Source organism: Pleurodeles waltl, chromosome 8 (genome assembly GCF_031143425.1).
Source record: "Pleurodeles waltl isolate 20211129_DDA chromosome 8, aPleWal1.hap1.20221129, whole genome shotgun sequence".
NCBI classification, from domain to species: Eukaryota; Metazoa; Chordata; class Amphibia; order Caudata; family Salamandridae; genus Pleurodeles; species Pleurodeles waltl.
The window spans coordinates 196,858,894-196,866,053 of record NC_090447.1 but is presented as its reverse complement, the minus strand read 5'-3'; the positions used below and the strand labels follow the sequence as shown (position 1 = coordinate 196,866,053).

The window sequence follows — 7,160 nt, the reverse complement described above, 5'->3', positions numbered from 1 at the left end:
GTTTTCTAAGTTTTCAGTAAGCCTTTTAAGATGAGCTATATCTTTAGAGATCTGAGGATTGACAGTGCTACAATCTTCATCTTCAAGGTCACTGACTCTCTGGTCCAGAGTACAAATTTGTTGTTCGTGTTGGGACCATTGCTCCTTAATACGTTGCAAAGAGACATTAGTGTCCATCATAAAGGGCTTTAGTGCACGCAATTCCTCCATGACATCATCTAGAGTAAGATGTGTAAGTGATTTTGAGGGAGAATCAAGGTCTTTTTTTGGGCGCTTGACGGAGGAGGTGTTAGATGTTTTTTTCCGCGATTGCGCCAGAAGCATGAGATGAAGAGGCGCTATCCTTTAAAAAAACTGCAGCACTATCCATTGTTAAATCTGATGGTAGAGAAGATTTAGTTATATGTGTGCGCACCACTCAAAGAGGATTATTAGACTTGGAGAAAGATGATCACTGGCAACTCTGAGAATTATGTGGTCTCCCCATAAAAGCCAGCAACAATTTGTTAATAGGAAGCCAGCAATGTGAGGTGTTGATGAAATTATGTTACAATGAGAAGCTGCTGCCAGAAGTTTCCAACAACAGAGCAAAATATAATAAAAAAATATATAAATAGAAAATCCTAAATTATTCTCTCATAACAGGCATGACAGAATACCACAAGAGCAAAGCACTTTACTGCACATAGTCAAACAATTGTTGACTAGTTTTAAGGGAACCTTCTGAAAAGGAAAAAATCCCCTCCGTCAAAGGAAAGCATTTACCATGTTATGAAGAGCAATTTGAAAGAGCTCCTTGACAAGAGCTGCCAGTGAATACTGAAAGTTGAAAACCTCAGCTAAATGTGTTTGAAGAGAGAGGTCAAAAGCTCAGCTGGCTGTCAGAAGGTAATAAATATTCAATTGCAGAGGAAACTAGATTTGGTAGAATCACATCCAGGCCAGCAGTTAAAAGTCAAATAGAAACATCTCTGTGAAAGTTTAGGTTTGTGCAGAGGCTTGCTCCGGTCCTGCAGCGGCCATCTTGCGTGACCTCCAGCCACGCCCCCTCTTAACACATTTCTAAACTCTACCAGCTGGCATAATAAATTATTACAACACAACAATAAGCCTCCTCTGTGGAAGCATGGAGAACAAAGGGTTTGAACTTGATATGAAACATCATACCCAATGCATATAATCATATAATCCGTTTTAAATTCATAAAGATCATACTTCGTTCTCCACTACCCATTTGTGATTATGAAAAATAGGTTTCGGTCCATAAAAATGAGTACTGGAAAACATCACATGAAACCACTAACACAAACGCAGCACTGGTTATGACACTTTTTAAAAACGCGCACTTGTCTTTCTGAATAAACCACGAAGGCCACGCAAGCATTGCTACTGCGGATTTCTTTTAGTCCTGCTGCTCATTTCTTTAACTCATGCTGCGATATCCAGGTGTACAGGATAGAAGTCTGCTTTGATGTGTGTACTTACACGAACTAACAAGACCAGCATGTGAGGCTTAAACAAGTTGTTTTACCGACAGAAGAGGATCAAGTCCCCAGATATATTTGCACTTCACCTGCTGTACTTGGTATTCTCGCCAGAGCAAATAAATATTTTGCCTGATACCTTTACTAATTCGTTCCAGACAATGAACTCTGCACATGTTAAACACAAGCATAACACCTCTTCATAGAGCTGAAGGTCGCTGCAACAATAAAACGAGAAAGCATGCCAAGCAATATGTCTATCCCAAAGAATTCCTTTTAGTGTTTATACAAGATATCGTATTGTCACTTAATATAGAACACCCTCACAATTATTGACATTGACTAAGGGTAGTCTGTGGTGGCAGCAATTACTCCTTTGCTACCCCCAGCAGTGTCCTTACAACCCCTGATCTGAGAGGTCGTTAAGCTCAAGGCAGGAACTGAGACAAAGAGGGCTCGGCGAGCCCTCACCCTCTAGTAATTACTCTGGACTCACTCTAGTCTATTGTTTCTTTGATCAGTTCCCAGTCCAGAGAGCAGGCGGCCCTGTGCAATTCAGATTTGGTGTTTTGCTCTACTAAGGACAGTGCAGTTCAATGGGCACAATGAAAAAGTATTTCCGTCCATAATGGCAAAGAGGAGCAAATATAAACACAATGGAATGGAATGCAACCCAGAGTAAATACCAGAGGGTGAAATTAACTCATGTTTCCTATCCACCACTTTGCCTGCTGGTAACTTCCGCCGACCTCAGCGTTTCGGTGAAGTCCAAGTCTGCATTCAGAAAACTCGAGTATATAAGAAAGAATTAAGGATATACAGAAATGTCTGACATCAAATAACGGCTATGAAGCAGGACGGTACTGGTGCAAACGAAACACAATAATGAACTGCAACCGCTGCGGGGTTGAACCCGGTGGCTCCAGCTGACGTCATGACTTGGAAAAGACAACCACGCCTAACGTGTTATCTCTCTCACTCGGCACGTGGTTGCTTTTCTGTTTTTGCTATCACCGTTCAAGACACACAGTACTTTAGTAGATACATTCAATTTATGGCATACCTTATGAAATCCTGGTTAGAAATGTGACAAAGCCGCAGAATTAGGCGGACAGGCATTGCACATGCGGAACACTTTATGGATACTTTCAAGTTATTTTTTGTTTCCTTTACTTTTGACACATACTAGAAGATTAGCAGAAAGTGCTTGCTCATCCCCGCTCAGCAAAATGCAGTGAATCGGCATTCTTGTGTTTCCTCATCGCTGCTTTTGGCCGACTGTCCTGAGTCCGTGAGATGTGCAGTGTGGGAGAAGCGTGAGGGACGCTTAGAGGTAAATTCAAGGCTGAATTCTCACATGTTCAAATAATATTCATAGTTCTAACGTAATCTGACAACTTTTTCATGTATGGCATGTTGTGGGCATTTTATACAGCAGACTTTCTGCCGCCGGCAGTCAGCAGTCCAGTGACTTTGCATGGTTCTGGGTTTGCCATCACAGACAAAATGTTGATAATTAGCTTGTGGGATGTGTTCAGCTCATGTTCTAACTGGCGGCCCTGTGTATCGTTCATTGAGATGTATGTGCAGGACTTTGGTGCTAAAGGTCGGAGGTCATTGCCAGGTGCTTAGGCATCGCCTAGGGATAGGTGGGATCGCTGCCTGGCAAATGGCTATAAAAGCTTTGTGTTTTTGGATAGTGTTACACATAACTATGTGGCATAACTGGGGCCTGCCGAATGTGCATCGAGTTGTGTTCAGTATGTTCAGTTGAATGTTGTAATGTTAGATCTCAGATTATTTCATCAGATGGGTATAGAACAATTTGTCAGCTGGATAAAAGAAATGTGTTACTCTTCATGTGCAAAGTTGGTGCTTTTTTAAACCTTTTTACTGCAGCTGTATCTGTGAGTTATAGAACCAGCTGCGGTGTAAACGAATGTGCGACTAGGTTTGATAGCTCAGCAGGTCATGGCCTGGCTGCTTGCATGAGAGAGACAGACAGGAACTGAGGTACCGCACCACTGGTATAGCTTAGTTCACAGGTAGATGAATGCAAGGGGCGACGAAGAAAAGTACCTTGGGGCGACTTGAGGAAACGCTCAGCCTTTAATAATGCCATGGAGGCGTGGGCCTACGCATGGAGCGTCCCTGAGTGATAAACGTTACTTGCATAGCGCCGCGAGCAGCAAAACTGAATCTCCCCTGGGCCGAAGAGGAGCCGCTAAAGTGGTTCACTCAGACGCTGCGAGGGAGTTAAGGACCTACATGTCTGCAATGGAGAGTTTTTTTACTCGCATCCGCTCTCTTGACTGGTTTCTCACGTGGGCATTAACGGCACTTCCAAGAATCTGGTTCAAAATGAAAAAGCTCTCTCTTCTGGCCCACACATGGGACCGAGTTTAACAGCCAGTCTGGCGTTGCAACGTTCGAAAAAAAGTGAATCCGCCTCTTTTCCACAGTGCGTCCTCGGGTTAGATATCCATCCACTCTACCCCCCACCCCGCCACAACACACACACTGCGGAAGCAAACACCTTTGTAGCTGGTTTGCCCAAGGCTCCCCCGTGAAACGTAAAAGCAGTGCTTCACAATGCTCTTACACCTGTAGTGCAGGAAAATATCACCCCTATCACAGTTCTTCCTCCCTCTCTGCACTGTTTTAGTTTAACTTATTTTCCAAAAGGCTCTTCACATTGTCACTCATGTTACCCAAAACACTAAGTAATCATTTATGCAAAACTCTACTCTTCACAAGGCAAGCTTACTTAGTGGCTGGAGATTCCTTTTTATGTTTAATTGAAGAGTAGTATCATCTCTTTCTGCTTAAAATGGCCTCTAACCAAATGCATCTGTAACAGCAAAGGCAGAAGCCCCGGACTTCCGATTGTTAAAAGTTTAAGCCTCCATGAACGGAGGTTCATGACTCCCTTCTTGCTGGATACATGCTGGGGCCTTGTCAGTAGTGTCATATGGCACAGTGACGACAGCACCCATGTGAAGGCATACCCGTTGCACTTAGGGCAGTGGTTCCCAACCTTTTGACTTCTATGGACCCCCACTTTATCATTACTGGAGCCCAGGGACCCCCAAAGAATGTTTATTGGAATTCGGGGACCCCCCACTGAATCATTACTGAAAACTGGGGACCTAATCTATTAATATTATTTAATTTTCTAAGCAGTCACGGACCCCCTGAGGCAGCTTCGCGGACCCCCAGGGGTCCCCGGACCACAGGTTGGGAACCACTGACTTAGGGCATCAACTGCCACAAACAAGGGAACGGATGAAATGCTTGAATTAATCTCAGCCACTGGTGATTGCTTAGCCCTGCATTCCAGTCCATCCTTTTACACCCACCTTGCCACTCTGCAATGAGGCTCACCGTATGCAAATGAGCACCGACTCTGTCCTACAGTGGAGCAGTCCATCCTGACCTTACAGGGAGGGAACCCTCTAGGAGAGAACACAAGCAGGCCATACTAGGTCTGACCTACAGGGGCACCAGTCAAGCATTTTATACTTTATCGCAGAACACTAACACATGACAATGCTCTGGACAGTGTACCCAAGGGACAAAATCCCACACTGCATTATAGAGACACTAACTGACCACACTCCAAAGCACTCTAGAGACAGTTAGCCACTGTATTACATCATAGGGATGATACCACTAACCCAGAACTCTACAGATGTTAATACACCACACTGCAAAGCCCCAGAAGGACAATATTCCACCAAAAAATACAAACTTCCCAGCATACAAGGGTTAATAACTCACTACACTATACAATGGAACCACAAATACTCCATACTGCTTTGTATCCTGCATTATAAGATATTGTTGGAATTGGTATAGCACAGAATATGTCGTTAGTATGGCCTCTTAGTGCTGTTGGCTTTCGGGGAATGCCTCAACATGCAATTGCACAGTTTCATGGATAGTTTCTGGTGAGATGTTCTCGTTATTGTGTTCTGGGCCAGATCTGGTTGGGAAATTAACAGTTACCACTCTAAACCAGGACCATTAACACACCACCTTGCATCTTACCAACAGTGGCCCAACACAGCATCCTAACAAAACTGAACAACAGCAGTGCAACCTATGGATGTTAACCCACCATGCTACTCTGCATACAAGGGACAATAACCTAACCCACTGCACCTTAGAAACATACAGTCAACATACAACACTGCATCCTAGGGAGTAACCCACCTCACTGCAGCCTAAGACAATTCACTCACAAAACGGCATTGTCCTAGGGCAAATCACTCACTGCATGTCAAAATGTATTGGATACAAGGTCATCCTAATGATCTACATTTTGTGAACACAAATCCATAACAGTGCACTCTTGGTAAAGTTAACCACTGCAATGCATTTATCCAATGGACAGTAAGCAACCACACTGGACTTCATTGCATGAACTTTGAACCATAACACAGTAGAAAAAATAGTCACTGCACATTAGAGGCACCAACTCACTACACTGTAGTGCATTATAGGGATATCAACTCATGGAAGGCTACTGTACCGTTGACGTAACAGGAATATAACGATAAAGTGGCTGAATACAGCTGAAAAAATGCACCAAACCAACAAAGGCGCAATACAGTGCCTAGCAGCACATGCTTGTTAAATGTGGTGACAGTGCTGAGCAGTTGGGGGCACCAGGAGGAGAACAGGACAGCTCGCGTGGACTGTAAGTACCAGAGTCCCTGCGTCTGAGGAATTCCCTCCCACTACATTGTCTGTACCTATTTAAGGTGCTCAGAGCACAGCTGTGTGGGGACACAGTCCAGAGCGACTGAGAGCACCAGGAGGAGACCAGGACTGCTCAGTGGACTCTAAGGCAATTACTAGCTCCTCATCTGGGTGGAAGCTTTGCCCACTACTTTCAATGCACCTATTCAATGTTCTCAGACCATCATTGCATGGACACACAGCACTGAGAGGCTGGTGGCACCAGAAGGACACCAAGATTGATCTGGGAATGCTAAGGACCAGATTCCCCTGCATCATAAAAATTCCCAACCACTACCTTTTTTGCTACACCTATTTGAGGCATCCAGAATGACACTGTACAGGATGTGCATGGGCATACCCTAGATGAAGCCCTTGCCAAGGGCAGGGTTTCTGCAGTCCGTCAGAGGCTGCTTGGGTCCACTCTCTTGGTCTTTGTATCCAAGCACTGGGCATGCAACTGGAAAAATGAATGCCTCTTTACCCGTGTTGAAGAGTACTATGGTTAGGAAGTGTCAATGCAGCATTACTTTTGACAGTATGTTGGAAAAGGCTGTGTACATTTAGCCTCAATTAAAGTAGTCATTAATGATCAATCCCTAGTATGCAGCGCCACAATAAAGGTTTTTAGTGGGTGCAACCCCTCTGCACTACAATTACCACTGCAGGTGACACTGTTTGTTATGGAGCTTCTGAATGCGCTCCCTCACGCCCCCTCTTTCGAATCATATTCAGAGAGAAGATTTTGATCAGTGAAAAATAATGCTTGCACTGTTAAGTGGTCAATAGGAGGGGGAAATCGAGATTGATGATGTCCATATGTGACACTAGTTGGTTAGGTAAGTAACTCACCAAAATCTGTAAGTAGAAATTGGACGATAGTTAACTTTGAAAGGCCAAATTTGTTGGCAAACTGTCTGAATCTCTTAACCA

General features: G+C 44.1%; 1 protein-coding gene across 2 annotated transcripts in view; it reads left to right on the top strand.

Moving 5' to 3' along the window:
- Positions 1–2,512: 2,512 nt before the first annotated feature.
- Positions 2,513–7,160, top strand: part of BACH1 (BTB domain and CNC homolog 1) — a 265,729-nt gene continuing 261,081 nt past the window's right edge. Inside the window, exon 1 of one of the 2 annotated variants that reach the window (XM_069204062.1) lies at positions 2,513–2,817. The gene's annotated coding sequence lies outside the window, so the exon portion shown is untranslated. The remainder of the gene's footprint in view (positions 2,818–7,160) is intronic. The other variant, XM_069204059.1, reaches the window with a different exon arrangement.